Source organism: Cebidichthys violaceus, unplaced genomic scaffold (genome assembly GCF_023349555.1).
Source record: "Cebidichthys violaceus isolate CVI_PGR_0920_01 unplaced genomic scaffold, fCebVio1.0.p SCAF_10, whole genome shotgun sequence".
NCBI classification, from domain to species: domain Eukaryota; kingdom Metazoa; phylum Chordata; class Actinopteri; order Perciformes; family Stichaeidae; genus Cebidichthys; species Cebidichthys violaceus.
In genome coordinates this window covers 17262830-17282093 of record NW_027176263.1, presented here as the reverse complement: position 1 = coordinate 17282093, position 19264 = coordinate 17262830, and the positions used below count along the sequence as shown (strand labels likewise).

At 43.6% G+C, this 19264-nt stretch overlaps 2 long non-coding RNA genes across 2 annotated transcripts; both read right to left on the bottom strand.

The window, feature by feature from the left end:
* Nucleotides 1-4109: 4109 nt before the first annotated feature.
* Nucleotides 4110-6262, bottom strand: LOC137885667 (uncharacterized). The gene is made up of 2 exons (XR_011104844.1): nt 6180-6262; nt 4110-5700 (listed from the first exon to the last, which is right to left on the bottom strand). It is a non-coding gene; the product is annotated as an uncharacterized lncRNA (long non-coding RNA).
* A 129-nt stretch (nt 6263-6391) lies between these two features.
* LOC137885659 (uncharacterized) lies at nt 6392-8459 on the bottom strand. The gene is made up of 4 exons (XR_011104842.1): nt 8188-8459; nt 7096-7127; nt 6731-6835; nt 6392-6543 (listed from the first exon to the last, which is right to left on the bottom strand). It is a non-coding gene; the product is annotated as an uncharacterized lncRNA (long non-coding RNA).
* Between the last annotated feature and the right edge of the window lie 10805 nt (nt 8460-19264).

Here is a 19264-nt window from a genome sequence, read left to right as displayed (position 1 = left end):
CCCTTCCGCTAGCAGCACACGAGGCACACGACGGCAGCGCCAGCTTTGAATCCGGAATGTGAACAACATGGCTGCGGCCGTCTGGTCGCTAGCAATCTCCTGAGCTAACGGGTGTTAGCATTGAATTAATTTTTCAAAAAGTTATTGGCATAAATGTGTTGAGTGGGACTGCCTAGGGGGCGCTGTATGGATTGTGTTACTTGGTATTATACGTAGCTTTGTCACATGTTGTGTTTGGAGTTTGTACAAACTGCTGAGATGATTTTGTAGAGCAGGAGCTGCGGTTTGAGCAGCTATGACGTCATTATATTCGTTACTGATGAGCGCACGTTATGAGTGGATGAATTTTTGGATGACTGCGTAGAACCCACCGGTGGGGGCGCTCGGGTGCAAGAGGTTTTAAATACATAACAAAGCTGCTCACATGGCTAACGTGTGTCGCTAATGGTCGTCGCTTGTTTCCCTTGCTGTGTGATAATAATTCTGCTGACGTATATTCTTTTGGTCATTTTTGAGGTAATTAGTAACTAGGGTCATCATATTACAATAATCAGCTCGTGTTACGTGGACTTTGTTTGACACCTTTTCTCGTCTCCTGACCACTCAAAGCGACGCTACGTGTCAACATTCACCCTTCATGTTGGGACTGACCTGTTTTGCCATAACCAGAGTTTAATAAGTCACGGTTCATAACCTTAAGAAGATTCCATATCTATGGTGTCCCTATTTTGTTGTAGTTCTTTTACCTCCGCCATCTTGTTTGTAGGCCTAGGGGGCGCGGCCCTGTTTGAGATTACATTCTACCACCCCTATACATACACACACATGCACACACACACATACATATATATATATATATATATATATATATATATATATATATATATATATATACACAGTATATATACTCTCACCACAGATTGTTCACCTGACTTTAGGTATTAGACATATAATCGTATGATAGTGTTTGTTGGCTTTTGACATGTGATTTGATCATTTATTATCTGATGCTCTATTTTAAAGAGCAATCTTCTGTGATTACTTGTGCATATGTGTGTGTGTGTGTGTGGGCATATGCTCCCCAGAGGATGAACCCTTTGATTATTTTGAACCACCCAAACCTGATCGTTGCATCGTAACGAGTCTGTGACTTGTTCCATCTGAGTCGGTTCATTTGTACACCTTGCTTTAATTTATTGCTGAATTCCTTTGTAAAAACGTGGAGGAACTTTGAGTTAATCTCCTGTTCGTTTCGCACACACCCTTGTTTATCTCACCCTGGGAAAGTGACCCCGTTGGCCAGCCGGGTGGAGCTTCCTACCATCCTTTTTCCCAGACTAGCTTGTCACCTTCACTCGTCTGACATTAGAGGGAAGCCCTGCCTTTCCTCTCCTGTCTGTTCACGGACAAACATCACGACGGCTGCTCGGGGTCACTGTGTTTATTTCAGGGCCTTGGCTGTGTGACCCGTTAGCTGCAGGTCAGGGTGAATGTGATGGAGCGGTAGTTAGGTCCTGTAATTGGAGGATTTAGGTACTTTGTACAACAAAGACCACTTAGTCCAGATTATTGTGGAGAACGGTGACGTATGGCTGCCTGACACTTGTTATTTCCTGTTGTATGTTGCTAACCTTCAGCTCTGGGGTTCAGTTATTGTATCGTCTCCTCATGGATGGCTTGGATGTATCATCTGGAACCTAATGACTGATTCATGTGACATACATCCTCACATTATCTCCCTGAATCCAGCTCTTCTCCTGTTCTACCTGTTCCGTGACGTCAGGCGTCCACGTGGGTTAAAGTGTGTCAGCATCTCCGTGAGCCGGTCCAGCGTGTTTCATCTTCCCCCCCTCCTGTGGCTTTGTGACGTTCGCCATAATTAAAGTCAGATGGAGGCCGTTTAGTAATGCAGCCTGTGTGACAAACCCAGCAGTGGGATGGGCTCACAACTGTTTCCCAGCAGCGGAGCCCCTTGAAACGTCCTCTTCCAAACCGCACTCAGGTGGCAACATTCAGAGGCAGCTGGAGAAGCGCTCTGACTGTTTACTGTCTGTCTGTTTCCCATGCAGTCAGGACTGTTGTTAGGTAATGATTCAACCTGATTTTGGATTACTTCTGAAAGGTATCAAAGCTTTTTCAGCCTGGGGTCAGACGTTCTCTGGAGTTCTTCTAATGTACTTTGGCTCATCTAAAGCTGTGGTGCACCAACGTTTAACTCTTCATTTCCACTTCAGCAGGAACGTTCATTGATCGTTCATCTCTGATCGAAGTCAAATAGTGAATTTGTAAACTTAGGTTCTTGCGGTGCTCTGCTCCGCCCAGACTCCACCCATTGGTTGTTGGTTTGAGTCTGACACAGAATAAAGAACAGCGCCTCAATAACAGCTGGTGGCATTTTGTTTCTTTAGAAATCAAATTAATTCACAGGATTAGAAATGATTTACAACTAAATATTGTTTCTAGAGCAACAACAGTAATGTTTACAACAACAAAGTGATTATATGAAGTCATTAATATCTCACTGGAAACAACATTAAATAATATAATAAATGTCATTAAAATCAATAACATTTCTGACATCCGTCAGATAAGTCTCTCCTCCTGTCCTCTGTCCTCTCTCCTCCTGTCCTCCTGTCATCTCTCCTCCTGTCGTCTCTCCTTCTGTCCTCTCTCCTCCTGTCTTCTGTCCTCCTGTCTTCTGTCCTCTCTTCTCCTGTCCTCTGTCTTCCTGTCCTCTCTCCTCTTGTCTTCTATCCTCCTGTCTTCTGTCCTCCTGTCCTCTCTCCTCCTGTCTTCTGTCCTCTCTCCTCCTGTCCTCCTGTCCTCTGTCCTCCTGTCGTCTCTCCTCCTGTCGTCTCTCCTCTTGTCCTCTCTCCTCCTGTCCTCTGTCCTCCTGTCGTCTCTCCTCCTGTCCTCTCTCCTCCTGCCTTCTGTCCTCCTGTCTTCTGTCCTCCTGTCCTCTCCTCCTGTCTTCTCTCCTCCTGTCTTCTGTCCTCCTGTCTTCTGTCCTCCTGTCGTCTCTCCTCCTGTCCTCTGTCCTCTCTCTTCCTGTCGTCCTGTCCTCTGTCCTCCTGTCATCCCTCCTCCTGTCGTCCCTCCTCCTGTCGTCTCTCCTCCTGTCGTCTGTCCTCCTGTCCTCTGTCTTCCTGTCTGCTTTGTCTCAGTCATTAGTTATTGTCTGAGCAGTGCTTGTGTGATCATAGTGAGACATGAGGACAGAGCTGCTTGCATTAGGTTGCTCCTGTGTTTACATGTTCATGCTTGATGAACAGATGAATTGATCAAATATTGGCTTTTTACTCGCAACTGGGAACGAAAAGGAGCGTGTTTGAGTTACCAGCATATAAAATCTAAATTATCAATGTCAGTAAGATTATTAACGATTATTAATAATAACGAGGCACCAATAACCAGATTATAAACTAAGTCTCATAATTAATAGTCACTCAATAATTAAGAATGTGAATGGATGTGAATGTTAGATAGTCCTGATGGGCAGGACTTGCATGGTAGCCCCTGTCATCAGAGTATGACTGGGTGACTGGGTGAATGGGTGAATGATGACGCGTAGCGTTAAAGAGCTCTGAGTGGTCGGAGGACTAGAAATGACTCTAATGTAAGACTAGGAGAGAAAGATACAAGTACGCTCCATTTGCCATCTACACTGTAAAATGTAATAAGTTGACTTTACTTAAAAAAAGTCAGGAAACCGATTGCCTTAAAATTTCTAAGTAAAGTAGCTCATTAATTTTAAGTTGTTAAAGCTTAAAATAACTGAGTTAATGCAACTCATGTCATTGCAGTAAATTGTAGTATAGTCAACTCAAAATTATTAATTATGTTAACTATAAATAGTGAATTCAGACAACTTAACTATCTGTGTAAAGGTAACTCAAAAACATTAATTAGGTTGACTATAAATTGTCAATTCAGACAACTTAAAGATCTGAGTTATACTAAGTCAGCAGTACTAAGAAGAACAAGTTATCCTTACAAGTCCAAGCATTCACATTACTAGGAAATTATCAGGAAACCGATTGCCTTAAAATTCTCAAGTAAACTGAACTACAAACTCTAAGTTGCTGAAACAAAAGACAGAGAACAGTATATAAATGGAAGACAGAGTTTATTTTTACGAAAAACAAACGTCTTTGAGTTTTTATCATCAAACAGTTTCTTAATCTCAAACTAAATGCAAACAAAAATGCTGGACATGTTGCCAGATTAAGTTCTGAAATAGAACAACAGATCATAGTCGCCCTTATAATGTAAAAAATTGAAATTTTGGAATGCAGACTATAGTTCACTCTGATTAACACAGTTTTGTTAGTCTTGTGTAACAGTTTAAAGCAGCAGTTTACAAAAACAACTTTTTAATCATATTTGCTCAAACTGTCACTATATCCTGACATTAAAGGAAGAGACCAGATTCCCTTGCTTCCTTTCAGTGCTCCTGCAGTTGCAAGATTCCACCACGCCCACAGAAAAACAACTAAGTCGATGAGTCTCACACAGCTGTCAATTACTACTTGTGCATTCCAATTTAACTGTAAAACTAGACAGTTTACCAAATATGAATCAATATTCTGTTACTTTCTTTATTTCTCACCTCAAATGTTTTCAGAAACGTGCGTCAGTGTACTGTTTTGAGATTATGTTTGTTACCTGGCTGCCATTAGTAGGTAGGTTGACAGTTGGGAAAACAGGCCAGAGTTAACTTTCTAATTTTACAGCTTAACAGTTTAACAGTACACTCAATTAGGTGTCTGAGGTGAGAAATAGCCAATGCAGGACCACAATCTTGCATTAGAGAATCCTCAGCTCTGATTGGTTGTTCTACTTTGGGTGTGGTGGAATCTTGCAAATGCCATTTGGAGCACTAAAAGGAGGTAGAAGATCCTGACTTTTTTTACAGATCGTCTGTCAGGATATAGTGACAGTTTAAGCATATATCGCAAAGTAGTTATTAACTGCAGCTTTTGAAAAAGGGAATTTTTTTTTTTTTACAAGTTTCTCACATAAACAATACATTTCTTTTGGGCTTTTTTTCAGTTTTTTGTATTCAAATAGTAGAATGAACTGAACTTCTGCAAACCAAGCTATCAAATTACTAAAGAAAAATAGCATACCTTTACCTTTACTTGACATGAACTTCCTCAACTTTTATAAAATCAAAATGCCTTTCATCACTACCGATGAAAAATCGTGAATTGCTCTCTTTTGACTACAGGTACAGAAACAACAGATAAACAAAGTCAATAGTCAACTGGACTAAATGACCAAAAAAACATTTCCATATAAGTAAAGCGTTTCATTGGAGATGGAAGGGTAAAGGTCTCAGGCCTGAGCCAGCATGTCACCATTCACATCGTGAACTCACTGCATCAGTAGATTTTTGAGTGACTGTATTTTAGGTTTTAGGGATTTCTGTCCAAGTGAGAGAAGCACTCTTTGAATAAACTCAAAGGTGTACCTGAGTTGTTGAGGGTACTCCAAATTCAGGGCGTAAATAAGTCCGAAGAGTAGGCACATGGCATGCAGAAGATTGTCACGGTCATCCATCACCACTGTTCCTTCCAAAACGACTGCAGTAGCTGTAGACTCCAGGTGTAGTGAGTGAGGAGAGGCCACACTGTCTTTGGCAATCACTGTCAGGATCCCCATGGAGGTGTGGGACATGTCTGGAGCGTCATCGCAGTCCTAACAACAATAGCAGCATTAAAACCACAATTGCATGTCAAATGCCAGTTTGCATTTCTATAGTAGAACACACTGATTATATTTGTGCCTTACAGCAAAACAAGGCTCCACAAAATCAACCAATCAGAGCATTGAAGAGACACAGTAACTGACAGGAAGCTAGATTCAGATATTATTAGATAATCCCTGCAGAGTGAGTAAATACTGCATTTATTGATTGATCATTTAATTCACTGATTGGTTGCAAATACCTTGCATTGGGCAAGAACTACAACCAACTGGAAAGACGGTAGATACTACTAAAAGGGTCCTAACCAGGGATAGGTGATCAGTGCATCAAAAATGAAAGTATAGCAGCACTGATTCAGGCTGAGTGGAAGAGAAGTAACTAATACCAAAAGATGAACAGAATGAACGCATTAGATAGATTGGGCATCCTGTGGTGTGGAATTAAATAATTTTGACAAAAGACTACTTACAAAGCAGATCTTGAAGAAGTCTGTGTTCTCATCTCCATGGATGACAGGAAGGCCACGGAGGACTGCGGTTCGCTTCCCAGTAACATACTCTGTAAAAATAATTTAAAACACAAAAGTACAATCAATTGACAGCTCTGCAGACACAATGTGGTGCCACTACTTTGGTCACCACATACATTTTTTTTTACTTTGCTTGAGAAACCTACCCTGGTGTGACTTGTTGCATATATTCCTGAAGTTTGTGGCCGACACTTCCCCCCTTGGACTTGAAAATCTCAAGGAAGCGAGGAGTGTATTTGTCAAGTTCTTTGAAGAATTCTGCTTGCGGGTTTTTGCTTGATAAGCAACAGAACTCTGCCAGAATCTAAAGGACAGAGTCGGACAAATTAAGATGGTCATATTTTGCAATGATCAATTCATAAAATCATATTTTTTTAGGACTACTTTTTCAGTAGTATGACAGTAAAGCTAATTCTGTGACATCATTATACATGACAAATAATTAAAATACATTTTAACTAAAAACTTGAACGTGAACAATTTTGATTTACCTGACTCTCCGTAAAGAGTGCTGGCCACCTTTCAACTGTGTCTTTTACTGGAGGCTCCAAGTTCACCAACTCCTTTCTTCTCAAGGCAAACGTTGAGTCCATATTCTTGGATATCAGAGCAAAATTGCAAAGAGGACAATGAAATATCACTGGGATTTCTTCAGCTCCACTCATCTGCCCATCATGAACGTCACGGGAGTGAATTCTTGTTAAATGCACTTTGAGGGCATTAAATGACTTGAATGAACACAAACAATCTGTGTGGAGGCATGGAATTGGGGTCAATCTGGCGTAGCTTCCATGTTTTAAGCGGTAGTGTTTGAAAAGTTGAGCCCTCCTTTTGGACGAAAACAAGCAGTACTTACACTTCCAATTCATTGCCAGGTTTCTGGAAAGCCTACAAAAGAAACAACAAAAGCAATCAGTCAAACTGCAAATAAATCAGTCAAGTTGCATGTATATAGCTAACTAGCCATCAGTTTAATAGAAGATTTCAAGATTTTAAAACTTAAATCACAAATACTTGTCTTTGCTAGCCATGAGAGAGATATATATATATAGAGTGTTTTTTTTCTCTATTATTCATAGGTTTTTGTTTGATTGTAAAGACTCAATTGCCCATCCACAAGTGGTAAGCTGAAAGTTTACCACTTGCTAATGAACTTGCTAATAGTTATATTGTACATCATTTCCAGTAAATATCACAATATAAGACGTTATTTTAACGTTAAAAACGCAACGTAACGCTTGCTGTTGCGACACAGTGTCACTCTCTGTGGCCGAGAGGTCCGCCATCATATGGTTGTTGTAGAATTATTCCTCATTCATTTTAACTGAACGTTACATTTCATCGTCATTCACTAACAATAATGTTCTGTACCTCCCGTAATGCGGTATTTTTAATGCATGCGAGTCAGACAGCCACGGTTATTAATATAACCGCCACCGTCCGGTCTGCCTTTTAAAATATGCTTCGGTAACATCAAGAGAAATAAATGAAACGTGACATAATATGTTAAGTGCACTATACATTACTTCCAAATTGGTAAACGGATAAGCAGATGTAACATTTTGACTCGTTTCCCGATAAGGTTGCTTCTCTAACAGTCCCATTTTACTGCGCAGTTGACGGTTGTCGGAGCCACGGACTTAAAAAAGAAAAGAAAAGACATGCTTGCTGAATTCAAGAGTGGCCCTGAAAGATCGACACAATTGCCCTTGCACCCGCTAAAAAGTACGCTGTGTCTCCCGAAACTCAAGTGGTTGTTAAATTTGCACTTATTGTAGCGGGGTTTAGCACGGGCTAGCGTTAGCTAGGTTAGCTTTCACGTTCGCTAGCTTTCAAAATCGAAGACATAATGTTAACCTCCAACCCCTAATTAACAGGTACAAGGCCGACTAGGTTTGCTAAAAAGATAGCCAGTGATATTTTATTTCATTATGTAGCTGAAACTTACCTTCAAATAACTTGACAAAGCAGCGCTTTCCTCCCGCTTCGAGCAACCGCCATTACGCCTCAAGAAAAGAACGTCTTCAGTGGTCAAGTGGTGAACTGCGCATGTGTAGTCACCGAGTGCGGCCGAGTTCGGTCTCGTGTTTCTCCGGACTTTGCGGATGCTTCCACCTTACTGATTTTATTATATTAAAGGTTACTTGAGCTGATAAGTTTCATAACTTTACTCACCAGAAAGTGTTCTTTACCAAGTTTCTTTAAGTATAGTCAGCTAATTAAGCAGAAATAAGTTACGGTCACTTATTTTTTTAAGTAAGGTCATCAATTACATTTTACAGTGTACTTCAGTTTTCGGGGAGCATTAATCTCACCATCTCACACCAGTTATTCAACTGTTGCATCAGTTTGTTCAATGATTCAGTGCTGAGAAGACCTGAAACCACCTGGTACTTGTAGAAGGATTTGTATGGCAGGTGAGGAATTGTCTCTGAAGTATGAAATGAAATGCGGACCTTATTCAGAACAGGTGACTACTTATGAATTAGCTGTAAATGAGAAATGTTCAGGAAATGAAACCCAGTCTACCAGGCGGCAGTCTTCCATTAATCAGGCGTCCGCTGCTTTCCTCCCGCTGCACTTTGCTCCATGAGGTACAGTTCTGTCCGGACGAGAGCACCAGAACCACAGAACCACAGCCTCCCAGTGGTCAGCGCTAGAAGAACGATGGTCTTACAGCATCGTATGGAAAGCAGACGCATCAATGTTTGTGATTAATACTGCACACAGTAACAATAGTAACACAATACAGACACAAATACCACGGTAATATCAAATGTACACACAATCTGTGTCAACATGACAGCGCTGTATTATGAGAACAACCACTAAATAAATAACATTTCTGAGTGACGTTTAGAAATGATAATAATCAATAATGACATCAGACGTCAGTCAGTAGCAGTCATTCCTCCTGTCCTCTTGTCCTTTGTCTTCCTGTCCTCTTGTCCTCTGTCCTGTCTTCCTGTCCTCTAGTCCTCTGTCCTCCTGTCCTCCTGTCCTCCTGCCTTTGTCTTCCTGTCCTCTGTCCTCCTGCCTCTGTCTTCCTGTCCTCCTGTCTTCCTGCCCTCTGTCCTCCTGCCTCTGTCTTCCTGTCCTCCTGTCCTCCTGCCTCTGTCTTCCTGTCCTCCTGTCTTCCTGCCTCTGTCCTCTTGTCCTCTGTCCTGTCTTCCTATCCATCTGTCCTCTGTCTTCCTGTCCTCTGTCCTCCTATCCATCTGTCCTCTGTCCTCCTGTCCTCTGTTTTGTCTCAGCTATCAGAGAGGTTTACCAGATCAAACTAAGATAAAGAGTACAGACAGACAGACAGTATTGTCTTTTTACTCATGAATGTTTTGCAGTAACAGTAACGATCATATTCACCATCAACTCGAGTATCGTTCACTTCACTGCATCCTCTCTCACACTGTGTGTGTGTGTGTGTGTGTGTGTGTGTGTGTGTGTGTGTGTGTGTGTGTGGGTGTGGGTGTGGGTGGGTGGGTGGGTGTGTGTGTGTGTGGGTGGGTGGGAGCTCAGCCCGACAGAGAGCAGTGAATGATCGGTTCAGCGTGATATTAAATTACTCCACAACAATAAAAAGCACCAGTACCGTTGGAGCTTGTCAACATTCCGGTCTTTAGTATTGAATCACCTGTACCCCTCCCTCCCTCCCTCCCTCCAGGTGACGTAGGCTCCTGGAGGAACGCGGCGGGGTGAGATGGTGGACTCTGTGAAGACGTCTGCAGATAGAAATGGCTTGAGTACCTTTTTATATGAAGTAGATATGAGGCTTCAGCTGCTTGTTCACGTGAGGATCAACAGTAAAAGCTTTTTTGTATGAAAATCCCAACTTGTGTTGCAACTACGATGGAAAAGAAGGACTTTTATTTGGGCTGCAACTTTGGAAACGATCCACTTGTTTTTCCTCATCATGCTGAAGCATCACGTTAGCTTCATCTTGTGTTGTTCAAAGTCTACGGAGCCGTCGAAGATCTAGCCGCTTATTCTCTATTAACAGATCCTGATTCATATTCAGACACAGTTTAGACACAGTTTAGACTTCTGGTTCCTGTTTGTGGTCCGAGCAGTACTGAGCGTTTGAGCGGGCGTTGGTTGAATGCAGGTGAACAGTGTGTGTGTGTGGAGAGTAAAAGAACCAGAAAGAACCAGAATGAACCCGCTGGACATCAACTGTATGATTCAAACTGATCATTTGATTGGTTTAGAATCAGCTGGTAAGATGAAGTAAAGGTAAACTGTGGTTTGGGTTCAAAGGACTGCTCTGTTAGCGCCGTAGCTACGATGATGAGTCTGAGTGCGGGTGCAGAAGGATCGTGGTCACGCTAAAGATTCAACCATCATGACTGTCAGCGTGACAGGAAGAGGAGCAGCTGTGTTAGAGTCCGGCGTTCCTCCTCCCTGTGCAGACCTGGTCACTCTATGAACACTTCCTATGCTCCTGTCATAGTTCCTCTGACTGCGTTGTGAATGGAGTATAAGCCCCTGATGTCTGATGCTGCTCTGTGCTGGAGGACGGAGGACAGGTCTTGTTTTCTCACAGCAGCCATCTCAGAGGGGAGGAGGTGGAGCCGGAAGGGAAGTTTGAAGTTAGAACAAGCTGATCTGCTGTAATGTCTGTGCCGGCAGGCATTTATAGCCACCAGACGGCTGAGCAACGCTGCCTGGCAGACGAAAAAAAGAACGTTCAGAAGACTCTCCCGAAGGACCCCAGGAATAGTGCCCCCCAAATCCCCCTCTCATCTGCTCCTGGAGCCTGTGCGAGTATCCCCTGAAAACCCTCCCAGCGTAAAATAGAAGATTAAAGCGGACCAAGGAGCCGGCTTCGGGTTTCGGCCCGACAGCCCTCTTGTGTAGAAATAGGCCCTGAGAGTGGCGACAAAGCCCGGGCCACCAACCCGTCCCCGCTGCCAAGCTCTGCATTCCAGCTGGGTATTTTTAGTGCTGGCATTTAAACTTGGCAACGCGCTGCATACCCATACCATCTGCACTATTTCCTGTTCCTGTGAAAGACGGGCCGTTTGGAAGCACACATCACCGCCCGTTCTAAAACGTACAGCCGAGGAAAAGGAATAGAAGAAGTCGGTGAACGCTGTTTTACCTTAAGTATAAAAGCACGCCGTCAAACACTCTGTCAGCCGAAGGTTTTACTGAAAGTGTCAAAGGCCTTCATCAGGCATCAAACTCACACCATGAAGCAACGTCTTCATTCTATAGAGACACAGGCTGCAACACACAATCTATAAGGAGTCACACTGCAGAGAGAACACCACTCAACACCTTTCAGTGTATTTGATGTCAGTCATGTATCATCATTGCCTTCATGCGATTATTAAAGGTAATCCACAATAACTTCATTTGATCTCATTGACAGAGGTCTATCAGTGCTACACCAGCAGGCAAAGGACTCTGCAGCAGGTTCTGAAGATGGAGCGGGTCGTCCCTCGATCAGAAGGTTGGCGGTTCCGTCCTTGATCTAGTCCGTGTTGATGTGTCGACACGGACTAGATCAAGTAGCGTAAAAGCGCTTTGAGCGGTCAGAAGACTTGAAAGGTGCTCTACGAGAACGCGTCTAGTTTATACAGTCACCATTATACACGTCACTATTTATACAGTAGTTAGTAAAAGACTCTTTACTGGATCAAGGTTCGGTGCAGGTGATCAGTCAGGATGAGGTAAAAGTACACATTAGCACAGCTGATTTCATCATTACACTGCATTTATGAAAAAGAACGAGAAATACAGTAAACCGCTTTGACCCTCTGTCCCCAGACTCTCCTACCAACCACACTGTTCATTCATAATGAATCGTGCCTTGTTGTAAATTTGTCAAACTTCGGATATGTTGACTTATTTCTTTTAGTGTTCAGTTTCTGCTGGCCTGTGAAGGCACCGCTGCAGACAGATGAGATGCTCAGATGTTACTTACACCACCTGCGCTCCATCACGCAGGGAGAGGACACTCTAGATGGCTTCGTCTGTACATTTATAATGTGACTGGGAATTAAACACTCCAGCTTGGTCACACCAGTTCAGGTAGACGTTGTTCCTCTACATCTTCACAGAGATGATCGTTATTTGCTGCTAAATGAAGGCTCTGACTGTCTGACATTTCTTTACCAGTATGCAATCTTCATCTTGATGGAGACAAAACAAAAAGCTCTCAAACAAGTACTGTTACCATCTCCTAAACTATGCAAAACACAATGCACTACTTGCACCCTCTTCTCACTGCTGGATCTGCGTCTGGTCCTCAATGCTGCATCTGTAACTGTTATTTATGCTCCTACAACATGAAAGTGGAATGCAGTGACGGCTATCACGATATGTCAGCCGTCTCACAAATGTAACCCGACTCTGACCCGCTCTGCCCCTGGGAAGCAGAGCACTCGTGTCGCCGCACTCAGAACTCCAGAACTTCTTTGAAGTCTTTGTTGCCGTCTCCTAAAGACCACTAACATGCAGACCTCTGGCTCTGTCTCCTACATGAAACAACCACGACACTCCCTCCTCCTCACGTACTCCGCTGCTCAGCTAACTAGCTACATCTCACCATCAGAACAGGAAGGCGGCGGTGAACTGGTACGCCCGCCTCTTCCTTGATTTGATTGGCTGCCTGGGCCCGAGTGAGATGAGCCTGGCGATGAAAAGTTGAGAATATCTAAAATATTTAAACTTTTATGCATGTTTAAAAGTCTATAAAGATCAGGTTACACTAACGTTATTGGTATTATTATGACGACACTGGCGCCTTTCAATCAAAGGGTCGGCGGTTCGATCCCCGGCTCTCATGTCAATGTGTCCTTGAGGAAGACACTTAACCCCAAAATGTCTCCCGTAGCTGTGCCTATGGTATGTAGATAGATCCTGAATTGTAAGTGGCTTTGGATAAAAGCACACATTGAGTTTACCTGTACTGACATGTGCTTTGCCTTTTGTTTGGTGCTGGTTGTCCACTCTGTGTCTTTCTTGCCTCTGTGCTGCACACTGTGGAGACTGGAGATAACACATCTGGTACATATAGCTCCCATTGATCATATTTGATGTGTGCCTCCCAGATTAATAAAGCAAAGTAAATGCATCCGGAATATCTTTCATGAGGCAAGTGTGTTTATATTTTAGTATCCATTCACGAGGATACCACTCAATCAGGAGCTGTCACTCATGAGCCCAGAGCGGCCCTGGTCTTCTCTCTGTGAGGTCCTGGACCTCCAGCTTGAGCTGCACCACATAAGTAGTTCTCACGGTCACATTCCGCTGCCGCACGAACGGGACCGCAACTAACGACGAGGACATCGTAGGATCTTCTTAGCGTCTCACTGGCTTTGATGTCCTCACAGAACTCACGTTGCAGAACAACAAAGACCAGAGTCAGCCGGTCTGCTCCCTTCATTAGGCTCACGCCGTGCCGCTGTTTAACTCTTCACGTCCCGTTTAACCCTGACCACGTTGAAACGCGTTCGTCACGTGCCGTTCGTCCCGTGCTCTCGCTCACACCTTCAGCTCTACGTGCAAATGATGTCGCACGCATGTCCCTGGAGCTAAAGTCCACCAGGGTCCAGATCAGAGAGGAACGGGTCACAGTGCAGATCCCAGATGTGGTCAACAGCAGCTGGTCTCCGGTCTGCGTGGTGAGATAGTGATCTACTTTAAAGACCACACTGTGAATACTTTCCATATATATATATATGTGAGTGATACAAGGAGGGCTTTAGACTGCTCTCACTGCAGACATGTTGACTGTTACAACTCATTAACAATGGCTCCATTCCATTCAGAGTTCCATTGTTCACACTGGCTCACCGGCACAGACACCATTATCGTTCATTGTGATATTTACATTTGTGATTTTTCTATTGTTTGGTGTAAAAAAAGCCTTTTTAAAAGATGGTGTTTGTGGCTAAATTAGCCCGTAAGCTAACTATCTAGCAGGCTTAATTTACAATATGAAAATCTGTCTCTTTTTAATATAGAAGCTGATTTCTGCCAAAGCGATGAAAAGTTTCTCAACATTTTTATTTAGTATCTCAAAATAATGACTAAGTATCTCAATACAATTGTTTAATATCTCAATATCTTGACTTGGTATCTCAAAAGTCAAGAGTGAAACCATCTCCAGAACGACTGGCAACCAGGGAATGGAGCAACATCGTCGCCACGGCAAGCAACCCACTCCACCTCACAAACAGAGGCTGACCATACGTCATCCTCCTGACGCTGGACAGTTCCTCACTGGTTCCACATACATACAAAAAGAGCCAAATAATGGAATCAATGAAAACATAAAGTACTAGCTGCTTGTGTGTGTCCCACAGCAACCGCCTCGGTGTGTGCAGGCAGTGAGCTCAGGAGGGCCTGTTTCATAGTGAACAGTGTTACATATTAACATAAACAAGGCCTCACGTCAGCAGCTATTGCTTAAGTATAGCAGCAATATTCCCGTTGACCTTCTTCACGGTCAGAGAGCCGTGCAGCAACAATGTCTCCTGTGATGTTCATGGCAGCGCTGTGATAATCCTCTCCAGCCACATGAATTGAAATCCAGCTCCCAGGATGATGCTGTGGAGTTTCCACTCTGCTCCCTCAGTCGTGAAGTGTGCTCTGTTCACACCAACGGTGTCCTGCAAAGTGAAGGTCCATCACCGCAGCAGACCTCAGAGCTGCTTGGAAAGACAAACTGTCCGCCTGGCATGCAGAGCGAGAGAACGACGAGTGAACAACACTCTCTGAGTGAACAACACTCTGAGTGAACAACACTCTGAGTGAACAACACTCTGAGTGAACAACACTCTCTGAGTGAACAACACTCTGAGTGAACAACACTCTCTGAGTGAACAACACTCTGAGTGAACAACACTCTCTGAGTGAACAACACTCTGAGTGAACAACACTCTCTGAGTGAACAACACTCTGAGTGAACAACACTCTGAGTGAACAACACTCTCTGAGTGAACAACACTCTGAGTGAACAACACTCTCTGAGTGAACAACACTCTGAGTGAACAACACTCTCTGAGTGAACAACTCTCTGAGTGAACAACACTCTCTGAGTGAACAACACTCTCTGAGTGAACAACTCTCTGAGTGAACAACACTCTCTGAGTGAACAACACTCTCTGAGTGAACAACACTCTCTGAGTGAACAACTCTCTGAGTGAACAACACTCTCTGAGTGAACAACACTCTCTGAGTGTCACAGATTGTTGAATAAGAGCCTGATTTCCTGGCGGTCGGTCAGGTGTCGACAGCATGTTTCCTAAAGACATCTGATTTTCCACGACACTGAGTAATTAGTGCCGATAGGCTCAACAGAGCGCTGGCGTGGCCCCATTGGTTTTTATGAGCCCAGCCTCTTTCCTGGCAGCGTTCTATATTTCACTCTATAAAACATAGTGTTACATCCATTGTTCATCACGAGCAAGAATTAAAAAAGTAACATATTTCCACTGTGCCGTGGATTTACAAATACAGAAAGGTCCAATCCACATGAAAGCACATTTCTGCCCCAGGAAGCTGTTCTCAAGCTGCGTCTGCAGTTGCAATTCATTAAATTTACTGCTGCAGCAGATTAAAACAGAAAGCGACTCGTGAGTTACAATACGAAGCAGCTGTGCTATTTCAAAATACTATACGGTTACATTTTGCAGCCCGCATGATTCACCTGTCTTTAATCGTCAAATATTGAAATATCTCTGCTAACTCAACCATCTGCTTCATATGGAAAGTCAGTTCATCAAACACGTCCCACCATCGTCAAAGTGGAGGTTATTTACCAACCTGCTGCTGCTTGGTACGTGAGGGCAAAACACACACACACACACACACACACACACACACACACACACACACACACACACACACACACACACACACACACACACACACACACACACACACGATGACGGAGTGTTTTGTTCTGGCTCCAGCAGTCTGAGTTGTGGCCAGAGCTGCAGCAGGTAAGATCCTGCAGCAGTCAAGCATCCATCTGGAGAATAAGTCACGCTCATAAATCATAAGGTGCAGCACTGTGGGTAGGCAAAGCATTCTGACCACCGTAAATGTGTGTCTGGAAAAAATAAAAGGGAAAATTTACCGCCGCAACATTCACAATTGCCCTCATACAAATACAGATGTTTGTTGAGGAGCCAGAGCTCCGTGTTCCCAGCAGCAGTGGACAGGGAGGCCGCCTGTGAAAGCGCTTACCTGTTACTTAATTAAGCTGCTGCTGCTGCTGCTGCTGCGTATGACATCGACCTGTTCACTGGAGAACATGCAAATGAAAGAGGATTCATTCATGTCTCCCTTCAGTTTTAGTCATCATATGTCTATTTGTTGCTCGTTTCCATGGCTTTACACGATGCAGTGCTGTGTGGATGACGATGATGCTTATGCATTGATAGTCATACAGCATGGACGTCTGTGAGAGGAGAATTATTCAACCCAGTTGCCAGAACGATGTTGCCGTCGTACGTTTCTGAAAACCACGGGATGAATTGAATCTCAACGTTCCTAAAGCAAATAGACATTTCATGAAACGTTTCATATCAGCTGCAGAAATGCTCAACGCCAACATAACAACCATAACAATACGTCCTTCAATCTGAAGATGGGCAATTAAAAAAAAAGACTAGATAAGTCCAAAACCGTGGAGCTTTGTTCCCTTGTTACCTAGCTGCTGTTCCTGCCTCCTTGGTGGAGTCCTGGCTGGACTGTTTTCGTTGGATCTGCTCATTTGAGTTCTGCGTTCCTGTCTGTGTGTTCATAGTAATGAAGGAACAGTTTGGCTTATTGACAACGGTGTAGCTCTACGGCACAGAAGAATAACACCTCTCAGACGTTGGTGCTCTACCTGTACCGGATTAATGAATCGTTGGTGTGGCTCTACATTGACAAAAGAAACATATAGAATATCACCAGACCTAGTATACTACGAAGCATTGTGAAGAAAACACGTGAGCTGGCCCGGTAAACGTGGTGCCTCTGAGCCAAACGGCGGACTGATCCCCGGGGTTTTCCTCCAGAGATGAGAAGAAGAGAAGAGGGAGGATGAGAAGTGACGCAGATGTGTCTGTAGCATCTGCTCTCCGTGTTATCCACAGTGTGGAGATCGAGTGTCACTGACCGTCATGCTATCCTGGATACACGCTGCAGAATGACTCGTGAAAACCACCAATCTACTCTGTGAATCCTCGAACACTCTCTCTCACCATCAAACCGACCTCCACAAGTCAGATGCATCCGTGAGAACTGAGAGGAGGTAAAGACATCGGCTCCATCTTATTGTTCATCTTATTATTATTTATTACGGTAGCATTACTGTACTTACAGGTTCATTATTCAGATCTGAGGACATGGTGACCCCTGTTTAAAACGGCTTCAAGCAACTACATATAAACCAAGACTAATTATTAAAATCACTTAAGGTACATTTCATACTGCATTCATTAAGTATTAGTGGCAGAGGAGGTGTGTGTGTGTGTGTGTGTGTGTCCTCCATATGATTGTAAGTTTATGAATTTTAGAATATAAATAAGGCAAAGAAAATAAACTTTGTCATTCTCCTCCACCAGATGGAGAGTATTCATCCAACAACAGGTGGCTGCAAAGTTAATAAGTTAATAACAACACAGTGAAACTTCTCTGATTCTACACTCTTGCTCATGCAGTGGACGGTGAGCTGGTTACAGAGCTCCTGTTGCATTCCCCTATTTGGGGGTGCTTGTTTATGAGCGTGTCAGGATGATGGACTGTCACCCCAACAACATCAAATAACAGTGTTGGGTTTCAAAGGCTCTGTCGGGACGCCAGACTCTTATGTGGGCATCCCTTTGAAGCCCATATCTGGTGTACTGGATATCAAAACAATACCAGGTAAATATAGAGGCTGTACAGCAGGTATTAGAGAGCAGCAAGTTCCTTTCTGTGGCAGAATCTGATCCTGAGTCAGGGCTTTTCCAGAAACATCTCGAGAGTATATGAATGTAGCTGTCATAAAGCCCATTTGATGATTTTTTTTTTTTTAGCATAGGAATTTTGGTGTTAGTGATCTTATGTTCACTGTACACCAGGGCGTCCGTGGGGTTAAAGAGACCTCTGATTACAAGACATTCTTACATCATACTGAGAGTCAGAAATAGTGTTACTCTCAAGAAACAAACACTGACACTGCTAAAAGCAGGGTGGAAGATAGATAGATAGATAGATAGATAGATAGATAGATAGATAGATAGATAGATAGATCCCGGGAAATTATTTAGTTACAAGCAGCAATAGGTTCCAGAGCAGCAATAGGTTACAGGTATAAAAATCTTAATATATAAAAAAAGAAAATATTTACTCTCATTGCTGTAGCAATGCTGTTTTTACTTCATTTGTATTTTAAGGAATTCTACCTTTTTATTATATGTAAGTATTGTACTTGTCACATCTGATACAGAGTCAGGGCAAAAGAAAAAAGTCATGTTGAACAGTGTGAAGATGGAACAGAAGAAAAGAAGCCAACAGCAGCAACGGCAGAGAAGAAGCTGCTGGTGTTTCTGTGGCTGCAGAAGAGCAGAACCCCAGAGCTCCATGACCACACTGGTAGTGGGTCAGAGAGGCTCAGTGGACTGGTTACAGTGGGACAGAGAGGTACAGTGGGACAGAGAGGTTCAGTGGACTGGTTACAGTGGGACAGAGAGGCTCAGTGGACTGGTTACAGTGGGACAGAGAGGTTCAGTGGACTGGTTACAGTGGGACAGAGAGGCTCAGTGGACTGGTTACAGTGGGACAGAGAGGTTCAGTGGACTGGTTACAGTGGGTCAGAGAGGTTCAGTGGACTGGTTACAGTGGGTCAGAGAGGTTCAGTGGACTGGTTGCAGTGGGACAGAGGGACAGAGAAGTTCAGTGGACTGGTTACAGTGGGACAGAGAGGTTCAGTGGACTGGTTACAGTGGGACAGAGAGGTTCAGTGGACTGGTTACAGTGGGTCAGAGAGGCTCAGTGGACTGGTTACAGTGGGACAGAGAGGCTCAGTGGACTGGTTACAG